The sequence below is a fragment of the Rhinatrema bivittatum genome, chromosome 14, assembly GCF_901001135.1.
Source record: "Rhinatrema bivittatum chromosome 14, aRhiBiv1.1, whole genome shotgun sequence".
Taxonomy (NCBI): domain Eukaryota; kingdom Metazoa; phylum Chordata; class Amphibia; order Gymnophiona; family Rhinatrematidae; genus Rhinatrema; species Rhinatrema bivittatum.
Window position 1 is genome coordinate 43,566,310 of NC_042628.1, and position 11,094 is coordinate 43,577,403.

The 11,094-nt window shown below is 40.9% G+C and overlaps 1 protein-coding gene across 4 annotated transcripts in view; it reads right to left on the bottom strand.

The window, feature by feature from the left end:
* SLX4 (SLX4 structure-specific endonuclease subunit) overlaps positions 1 to 11,094 on the bottom strand; it is an 83,641-nt gene that overhangs the window by 13,746 nt on the left and 58,801 nt on the right. The window lies entirely within an intron of this gene.

Genomic DNA, 11,094 nt, shown 5'->3' on the forward strand with positions numbered 1-11,094 from the left:
CGCGATTCCCCGGCCTAGCAGGCCTTCGGAGGCCTCTGGCCATGCCCCAGGACCACCCACGCATCACCCCTTTTTTGGAGCCCCGGGACATGCGCATCCCAGGGCTTGCGCGCATCGCCGACCCTATACGCAGGAGGGGTTTAAAAGGGTTACACTCGTAACCCTTTAAAATCCGCCCCTTGGTGTAGTTGGGTTTAAAAAAAAACAAAACGGTTTGGACAACTTCCTGGAAAAAAAAATCCAAAACATTAAAGTGGACTTGGGTTGGAAATCCACTGCTTGTCCCTGGGATAAGCAGCATGGAACCTATTGAATTTAGGGATCGTGCCAGGTATTTGTGACCTGGCTTGGCCACTGTTGGAAACAGGATACTGGGCTTGATGGACCTTTGGTCTGACCCAGCATGGCAAAATTTGTTGTTTGTTGCATAATTTGATGCAACCAAAATGTAAGAAAATATTTTTAGAAATTTGGAACAACCATATCCAGATACTCTCTCCAAGGGCCAGGATCGATGTTAATTACCCATAAATGTATCTATGAAAAACAACCACATGACATTCACGATACCAACGTTTTTCATCAAAATGTGTCTCAGATAAGTATGTCTGCTTTTATTTTAACACGAAATCTGAAGCATTGTTACTTTATGTTTGTAATTTTCATGTTTTTGTCTCTGGGGTAATGATTAGGTTTGTTTGGGGGGCTTGAATTTCATTGTACCCAGAAGATTACTCATGATTAATATTTTGGGGGGGGAGGGTGACGACAGCAGGAAAGAAATTATTGATAATTGAATTGTTTTCCTTCTGCTATGTGGGATGCATAAGGAAAAATGTATGCCATGTGAATATTTGTTATATTTTATTGTTTTTCATTAAAACAGTTTGAACATTTAAAAACATTTGGTGGCCGAAGCAAATGAAAATTGGATTAACCCAGAGTGGAGGATTTAGAGCAGAATCACAGAAGACTGGAAGCTGGGAGTTGCCAACTCTTTGGTGGAGCTGAATAATCAAGTAGTCACCCTCCAAGAAAAAGTGGATGACTCGGAGAATAGATTATGATGGAACAATATAAGAACACTGGGAATTCTGTGGGTGGTAAACCGCAGTTTTGATAAAGTTGACAACTTTCAAACAAACGAATGGGTGTTAAGAGCAGCAAGAGAGAAGATGGGGAAGCTAAATAGTATTGGGGAGTGTATTGTTTCGTTTTATTTAGTTTTAAATTGCTGTTTTAAAATAGATTTTAATGTGATGTTTATTTCATGTATATTGCTCTATATTTGATGATTGAACATCGCTTGGAGTGATTTTTAATCTGGAAGAGCGATAAATGTTTTTAAATAACCAGGTTACACTGTTGAATGTATACGATCCTAATGAACTGTCAAAAGATGTTCTATCAGAAAGTCTTTGATTTGTTGTGTGACGAGGAGAAGGATGTTCTGATAATGGGAGTAGATTATAATACAACTTTAGATCAATTTAGTGATAAAGTAGGAGTGTCAAAGACTATACATGCTTCAGGTCTTACTAAGTTTTAAGATAATATTAGGGAGATGGTATTAGTAGACATGTGGCTTCAGTTTAACCCAATTAAAGATTATATATTTTCCTCAGCTCCCCATGGATCTTATGCAATGATAGACATAGGGTGGATTAATAAAGAGGATATGTGGAGAGTTCTGAGATATGAAGTTGGCTCTATAGTGGTATCTAACCATGCACCTTTATCAACCGATGTGAAGCATCAAGCAGAGGGAGAAGATCGAAATTAATTTTTTTTCTGGTTTGAATTCAACTGCTGAGATCTTTTTTTGAAGGGGAATATTTTTTTTTATTGCTTTTGTTCTTTTATTTTTGAAAAAGGGATATTTTACTTTGCATTTTTGCTTTCTAGGTATTTTTACTACGTAGGTTTAGAAAGACAAATTGGAAAGGAAGGGGTTAAGAACATAAGAACATGCCATACTGGGTCACACCAAGGGTCCATCAAGCCCAGCATCCTGTTTCCAACAGTGGCCAATCCAGGCCTTAAGAACCTGGCAAGTACCCAAAAACTAAGTCTATTTCATGTTACCATTGCTAGTAATAGCGGTGGTTATTATCTAAGTCAACTTAATTAATAGCAGGGTTGCTTTGCTCTAGTGTATTTTTTTTCTGCCTTGGCTTTTGGATTTAGTACTAAAAGTGAAAGATTTTCTTTGAGGCCTTAGTAGTTGAAAGAAGCTTGTTACCTATGTTAATTGTATCAGGGCCTGAGCTCTGTACATAGGTTAGCCAAGCTAAGAAAAATCTGCCATTCTTGGAGGAGCTGAGCTACAAACAGATAATATTTTCTGGCTTGAATTCAACTGCTGATACCTTAGTTTGATGGGGGATATTTTTCTTTATTTTGTTTTGTTTTTATTTTTGAAGGGATATTTATTTTTAATTAGTCTATTTCTTAGTAGCTAAGGCAACAGGATTCTTTATAGAATACACACTTAATAAAGAGAAAAAACACACTTTATAAAGTAAAAAGGTTTGGAAAATTGTGTATAAAACTTTACTTATTAGTGACCAGGGCTTCCCAAACTGTGTGTTGGGACCCCAAATAGAGTCACAAAATCTTCCGCTGGGATCACAAGCTCAAATGGCAGTACTCTTCAGGTGCAAGCGGCAGCAACATTAGTAGTGGAAGACAGGATGAGGCCTATGAGCCAGGAGGCATTCACAGGCCCTGTAGTGGCCCTGCTCTTGCATGAGTTTCTGTGGTAACAGGAAACCCTGAATGAGGAAGGATCAAGACTGCTTGAGAACTTGTGGGCTTGCAGTAGCCCAAACGCCTCCTGCTGATTTTACGTAGTAATGCTGATGACGTTTGCAGATCACCTTCAGGCTTGGGATCAGCCATGAGGGGAGGGAGAATCCTGGGTGTGAATGGGCCAGCGGAGATTGCAGTTGCTTCTCTCTTCTCACTCACCAATAAGCCTTCCGAAGACAAAAATGTTGCCCTGGTCATCAGCATACCCTCTTTTCTCACAAGTTATCATCCACCTTTGGCCCAGGGCCCAAAGGAAAATGTTGCCTCTGACCCTAGCCAGGAATTTTTTGAGGGGGGGCTCTAATTAAAGGGAGGGATGAGAGGTAGGAGGGTATTTGAGAGCTGGATAAAGTAGTGATGGATTAGCTGTGGAGGGTGAGGAGGGGTGTGACAGAAAATCAATCACGGGGATGTAAGAGTTGCTGGGGGTGAATCAGCTGGAGAAGAAATGTGAGAAAAGAGCTAGAGGGGAAGAGATGAGAAAGGATGGAGGAAGAGGGAAGGGATGACAGGATTACTTGGAGGTTATAAGAGTGTGGGAGTGAGAGGATCAGCTGGAAGGTACAAAAAGGGCTGGAATGGGTGAAAGGAGATAGGCTGAGAAGTTGAGAATGGCATAATTGTTGGAGGGGGACTGTCCGCTGCTAATTTGTTTTGTTTGTCCTCTGGCGACATGTAAATTTTCAAGTGCTGAAATGGGGTCATATTGGCTAAAAGCTTTGCCTTAGACAAATAAGTGCAAAATTAACCTTAACCAAAATTACAAGAAATAGGTCTATTAGAGACCATAGGTATGATTAAGATCATAGATCAGAATAAATTACTAAGCATCAGTTGGAGAAAAGTCCTGCTTGGTACCAGGAAAGGGAGGGCACAGCAAGTGATTTAGGTCTTTTGCCAATAGAATCATTTAAGTAAATTTCTTCTAAGCTGGATTGGTGGCATGGTATTTGATCTTTGTTGTAATAATTTTTAGCTGCTCTGGGTTACTTTTATACTCTCAGCAGAGTCTACAGAACACCACAAAACTACATACCTCACAGATTTATAAATATATTTTATAGTCTGAAAGATTAAGATAAGACACCTCATACTTCCAAGCAAACAGGACCACAAGCAAGGACTCTGCGTGTGAAGGTAAAAGTTAGATTCCACACACTAGCTAATTTTACTTGCAGAACAGTTGAGGAAAAGGCGGGGATTTTGGCAGGTCTTTCTCTTTTCTTTCAACACATACCAGAAGCTCACAACAGCTGGGAAACATTGTATTGTCAAAGCTGTTGCTGTTACTTCTTCTACTGCTGTCCAGACAGTTGTCCTGATCCACAGTAAGGAACTGGTTCAATGTGAAAGATGTCTGCTTCTTGGGTATTTTTACTGCTTAGATTTAGAAAGAGAACAGAAGGGAAGGTATTGCCTTGCTCTAGAATTCAACCTCTGGAGGCTAGAGCTGAGGCAGACAGAGAGGTCTAATAAAGGAGCCATCCCCTGTGCTGCTTTGGAGGAACAAGCTCACCTGGTCAAAGGGTATTACTCTGTTGTAGCAGGAAATGATCCTGTAGTAAGGATCTGTTTTCCAGGTGATGCATTATCCTCTCTCACTAAGGATGAGTCTCCCAGGGCTAGTGCCCAGAATGGAAAGGTAAGGTCATTCATCATAGTTGGTGATTCGATTATTAAGAATGTAGATAGCTGGGTGCCTGGTAGCTGTGAGGATTGCTTGGTAACTTGTCTGCCTGGTGCGAAAGTAAAGGACCTCATGCATCACCTAGATAAGATTTTAGACAGTGCTGTGGAGGAGCTGGCTGTCATGATACATGTGGGCACCAACGAAATAGGATAGTGGAGGAGGGAGGTTCTTGAAGCCAAATTTAGGTGTACAGTTTTACCATGTTCCTTCTTATATTAGGCCATCTGAAAGATGTAGAAGATGATCAAAGCAGTTTTTGTTAGGGGCAGAAGAAAGGGTCTAGGGCCTATCCCTCATATTAGACAGCAAATATCCTCCATTTAAAAACATGTATTTCCTTGTGGAATCCTTTCTATAGGCCAGAAGAATTGAAGACATCCTCACATAGAAAAAAGGAATTCAGTGTTACCTTCTCAACATCCAGGCTATGAGGGCTAAGGACCGGATATTGGGATAACACAGTGTTCTCAGATTCCGAGTGAAGAGAGCTGGAAAATTCCCCAACCTGATTGGTTCACTGATAACTCCCAAAGGATTCGAAACCAAAATTTGTCTTGATCGATAGGGAACTATGAGGATCATAGGTCCCCTACCTGTTCTGAGTTTAGCAAGGATTTTACCACTAGAGGAATTAGAGGATAAGCATACAGAAGACCCTCTTGCAAATCTAGGGAGAAAGCATCAGAGGCTAGTTTGCTTTGTATACCTCTGCTGGACAAGAAGTTTGAGATTTTTCTATTCAGAGGAGTTGCACACAGATCCTTCACTCTTGGAAATTTTGATTTGCTATTCCCCTATCCAATACCTGACTCAATCTGTCTATTACACCATTCTTTTTTGCCTGCCAGTTATGTGGCTCATCACTTTAGAGATGGCCCAGTTTCACTTCTGGACAACTTCCTGACCCAGGATGAATGAGCCTGTTCCTTCTTTATTCATCAAAAACATTGTTACCTGTTTGTCTGTCTAAATAAGGACAATTTTGTTGGCCAACTGATCTCTAAAAGTCTTTAGAACATACTGTTATCACCCTTAGATCTAGGAAATGTATCTGATAAAACTTTTCCTTAGCAGACAATAGGCCTTAGGTGTGGAGTCCATCCACATGCATGGCTTCCCAGCCCAGGTTAAATGGATTCATGTTTAGGACAATTTGAACTAACAGAATTTGGAAGGAGATTCTTCTGGCCAGATTTGATTGTATCAGACACCAGTCCTTGAGTTGCTGGGTGATTTGGATTCTGTCTTGAAGATTTTGAGTTGCTCGAGTCCACTGTGACTGTAAGATCCATTGAACTGGTCTCATGTGAAAATGGGCCAATAAAATTTATTTAATATTCTTATATTCAGCCAAATCCATATTGTGTAGACGCCATATCACTCAACTTCCATAACATGTCCCATACTGTCTGCTATATCATTTCTTCCATTACAGATTCAACATGATGATTCTTTCCTGCAGAAGAGAAGTTTTTGCAAAGCTTCTATAAATTCCAGTTGAGATGCACTCAAATGGAATTTGGACTAATTTATGATGAACCCCAGCAACTGGATATTCTTGCTCATTTATTCTATGGAACCCTCCTTGAAAAGTGCACTTGACCAGTCACTTGTCCAGGTAGGAAAATGTGTACCCTCAATTTGTGTAGATGTGCAGTCACTACTGTAAATACATTTGGTGCTGATGTTACACCAAATGGCAATATGTGAAATAGAAACGACTGTAGAAAAAGACCAAATGGTCCATCTAGTCTGCCCAGCAAACCCACAGCAGCACCCGCCGTGCCAAACAGGTCACCCCCACACTTAGTTTCTCAGACTGTTAAAGTCAGGGCCCTCTGTTTTATTGCTGTTTAAGCAGAGAGCAATGTTGGAGTTGCATCAAAAGTATCAGGCTTATTGGTTAAGGGAGTAACAGCACATCAGCAAGTTACCCCCATGCTTGTTTCCCCAGAAAGTAAAAGTCAGGGTCCTTGTTGTTTGCCGTCTGATCCAATTCCCCTTTTCCCCCTGCTGTTGAAGCAGAGAGCAATGATGGAGCTGTATCAACAGTATGAAGACTTATTAGTTAAGGGTACTGCCTGCCTCATCAGCAAGTTACCCCCATGCACTTTTTTCTTCATTTCCATCCTCTAGCCTTTAGGGATCTTCAGTGTTTATCCCATACACCTTTGAAATCTTTTACTGTTTTTGTCTTCACCACCTCCTCCGGAAGGGAATTCCAGGCATCCACCACCCTCTCCGTGAAAAAATATTTCCTGATGTTGGTTCTGAGTCGTCCTCCCTGAAGTTTCATTACTTGATCCCTAGTTCTACCGATTTCTTTCCAATGGAGATTTTTTGCCGATTGTGCATCATTAAAACTTTCAGGTATCTGAAGGTCAGTATTATATCTCCCTTGCACGTCAACTCCTCCAGGGTATACATATTTAGGTCTTTCAACCTCTCCTCATAAGTAATTTGATGGAGACACCCCACCATTTTTTTCACCCTTCTCTGGACCGCCTTCATCCTGTCTCCGTCCCTTTTGAGATACGGTCTCCAGAACTGAACACAATACTCCAGGTGAGGCCTCACCAAGGCCCTGTACAAGGGGATTATCACCTCCTTTTTCTTACTGGTTATTCATCTCTATGCAGCCCACCATTCTTCTGGATTTAGCTATCGCCTTGTCACATTGCTTCGTCATCTTCAGATCGCTAGTCACTATCACCCCAAGGTCCCTCTCTTGCTCCGTGCACAACAGCCCTTCATGCCCCATCACATACAGCTCTTTTGGTTACCACACCCCAGATGCATGACTACACTTCTTGGCATTGAATCTCAGCTGGTGCAAACCAACAAAGGTAGAAAAATGTGATTCCAACAACTGAATTACCTTAAACATGAAGGAATCATTGAGTCCTCAATGATTCCTTCATATTTAAGGTAATTGAATCCCAATAGCCATATCTTCAACCATGTTCACGTCTCATTCTCTCTACTCCTTCCAGCGGGTCCACTCTGTTGTAGATCTTAGTATCATCCGCAAATAGACAAACTTTATTTTCTATCCCTTCCGCAATGTTGCTCCACTTAACACCATTCTCTCTTCAGAGAGGGTTCCATTTACCATTACATGCTTCTATCCGCCAACCAGTTTGTAATCCTTGCCACCACCTTGGCGTTCACTCCCAAGCTTCTCATTTTATTCACAAGCCTCCTATGCGGGACCATATCAAAAGCTTTGCTAAGATCCCAAGTAGATCACATCGAGCGCTCTTCCTTGATCCAATTATTTAGTCACCGAATTATAAAAAAATCATCAGATCTGTCTGATAGGACCTTTTCCTGGTTAATCCATGTTGCCTTGGGTCCAGCAATCCTCCTGATTGTAGACAGTTCACTATCCTTTCCTTCAGCAGAGTCTCCATTAATTTTCTCATCAGTGAAGTGAGGCTAACCAGCCTGTAGTTTCCACAGCCTCCTCTCTGCTCCCACTCTTGTGAAGTGGGACCACTACTGCTCTTCTCCTATCACTCAGCACCATTCCCGTTTCCAGGGATCTATTGAACAGGTCATGCAGTGGACCCGCCAAACACATCTCTGAGCTCCCTCAGTATCCTGAGATAAACCTCATCAGACCCCATGGCTTTGTCCACTTTCAGTTTTCCTAGCTCTTTCCATGCATTCTCTTCTGTAAACGGACTTTCATCTACTCCACCCCCATCCACAGTCTTGCTAACTAGCGGCGGTCCTTGTCCAGGGTCTTCTTTTGTGAACACTAAACTGAAGTATTTGTTTAATAATTTCCACCATTTCTTTGTCTCTCTCCACATATTGATTCTTGTCACCGTTCAATTTCACTATATTACTTCTCTGATGTAACTGAAAAATGTTTTGTCACCGCACTTTACTTCTTTGGCAATCGTTTCTTCCACCTGACATTTTGCTTTCTTGATTACTTTGTCTCCCTCAGTTTCAGCAGATATTCCTCCTTGTGTTCCTCTTTTTGGTATTCTTTATATTTCTTGAACGCTGTTCTTTTTTCTTTTATTTTTTCAGCCACCTGCTTTGAGAACCATATCGGTTTCTTATTACTCTTAATTTTGTTTACTTTTCTAACTGATAGATTTATTGCCTTTGTAATTGCTCCTTTTAGTTTGGCCCACTCTTGTTTCACCTCTCTCATTTTCTCCCAGTCTTCTAGTTCTACCTCCAGGTATGTCCCCATTTCAACAAAGTCCATATTTTTTAAATTCAAAACTCATGTCTTCGTGTGACTTCTCCTATTTGCAATATCAAACCATACCGTTTGATGGTCACTGGTGCTGAGGTGAGAGCCCACCCGGACATTAGAGATATTATCCCTGTTAGTGAGCAGTAAGTTGAGTATAACTCCCTCTTTCGTGAGTTCCATTACCATTTGTTTGAACAGAGCCCCCTGCAGGGCATCCACTAACGCTCTACTTCTGGTAGATTCTGCAGAAGGTATTCTCCAGTCTATGTCCGGCAGATTAAAATCTCCAACAATCAACACCTCCTTTTTTTCCCACCTTTGGGATGTCTTCGACCAGATCTCAGACTAGTTCTTCCGTTTGAGTCGTAGACCTGTAAACCATGCCAGTAAAAATGGATGCACCATCATCTTTTTTTAGGACGGCCCATAATGCTTCTTCTCTAACCCATATTCCTTGCAGTTCAGTTGCTTGGGTATTGTTTTTGACATAAAGAGCTACTCCTCCCCCTTTTCTTTCCTTAACAAGTTATAGCCTGGGATGGCCGTATCTGAATCATGAGAATCTGTGAACCACATCTCCATAACAGCAACAATGTCCAAGTCTGACTCCACCATTAGGGCCTGCAGGTCTGGGATTTTCTTGCTCAGACTATGGAGCATTTGTGGTCATAGCTTTCCAACTCGTCTCCCTAGGGTTGCTGTTCTTCTTAGTCATATTTTCTGCTATTTTGAGCTGACTGACATTGTTTCTTCTCCAGTCTTGCTTGGGGGTGACATGGCAATTTTATTGGCCACCTCCTGCCACCCCCACCTTCTAGTTTAAATGCCTTATAGTAATAAACTTTTAATTTCTTAATTAGCATCCTCTTTCCAGCCAAGGGCAAATGTAGACCATCCTTAAGAGTATAACCTTTTACTGTTCCATACACAGCCCCATCCACTAATGTAACCAAATCCACTTGATTTATACCATGCTTTGAGCCAAACATTGACGTTAATCATACAGCAGGGCCTTTCCTTCCCTTTTCCATGAACAATGGTCTTTGCCATATGTCTAATCTTCGTCCCTAGGTTTTGTAAATCTTTCTGTACTGCAAGGATACCATGTCTAGCAAGGTCATTGGTCCCCAGATGGATGATAACATTGATACAGGAGTCTCTACTTTCTTCTGTAATTGTATTGATTATCTGGTTGGCATTTCCACTAGCTGAGGATCCAGGAAGGCATTTAACTGTTGTGTCCTCATCAAAATTATGGTCCCAGGAAACAAGACGGAAGCCGACCCAAATTGGCACAGTAGCAACCAGGAAGCAAAGATCGGTAGAAACAAGGATAGTATGTGGTCTTAAATGGTGAAAGCCTGACTCTGGCCGAGTTTCACTCATTTGAACGAGCTGCCTCAGGGGATATAATAATTTAAAATTATTTAAGTTTAAAATAAATACTGACACCATGTTTCTATTCGTCTCATTGTAACATTGAGATATGTAAGAACAACATTGTATCTGGTAACAAAGGAGGATTGGTTATGGTATTTCAAAGACCATTAAGAAAATGGGTCTGAACCTTTACAGGTAGATACAAATGACAACCTCTCTTGCATTGTGCTCTGTTACAAAGATAATTTATATCCTCACTATTTCATTATTACTTCTGCCTTTATGTTTTGGTATGTGTATGTGAAATTCATATTATTTATATATTTCACTTTGGTATTCATTTATTATATATGTTTTTATGTTGATTTTTAATTTTATATTTATATGTAAGTCACTTTTTATGTATTTATGCATGCTAATATACATGTTTAATTTTAAATTATTATAGCCCCTGAGGCAGCTTGTTCAAATGAGCGAAACCCGGCCAGAGTCGGGCTTTCACCGCTACTAGACCACATACTAATAAATGAATCCTTGTTTTTACCGATCCTTACTTCCTGGTGCTACTGTCCCATCAAAATTATTACTCAAATTGGTTCCTCTGATGACTGAGTCTCCCAGCAGAAGCAGCTTCGCTTTGTGACCTTTAATAATGTTTAAGGGTTTCTGGGTACACAGGGTGGCTACATCCCTTTCAGGTATCACCTCATTTCTGTTCCTGGAGCTTTTTTGTTATCCAATGCAGAAAAAGTATTATGTAAGAGTAATGTGAGGAGAGTGGGTGTATTTTCATTACCGGACTTATTCTGCCAGAGCCCACTGTAATCCATTTGTTCCTGGGTTTCTGAATCCTGGATGTCTGACTTCTCTGTGGGAATGGGGTTGGATATTCAAGATGCTGCACAGTTAGGGAAATTGAGTGTCGTATAGCCACGTCTTGTTCTACCAGAACCCACTGTGAACCATTTATCTATGGGTTTCTGAATTTTCTGTG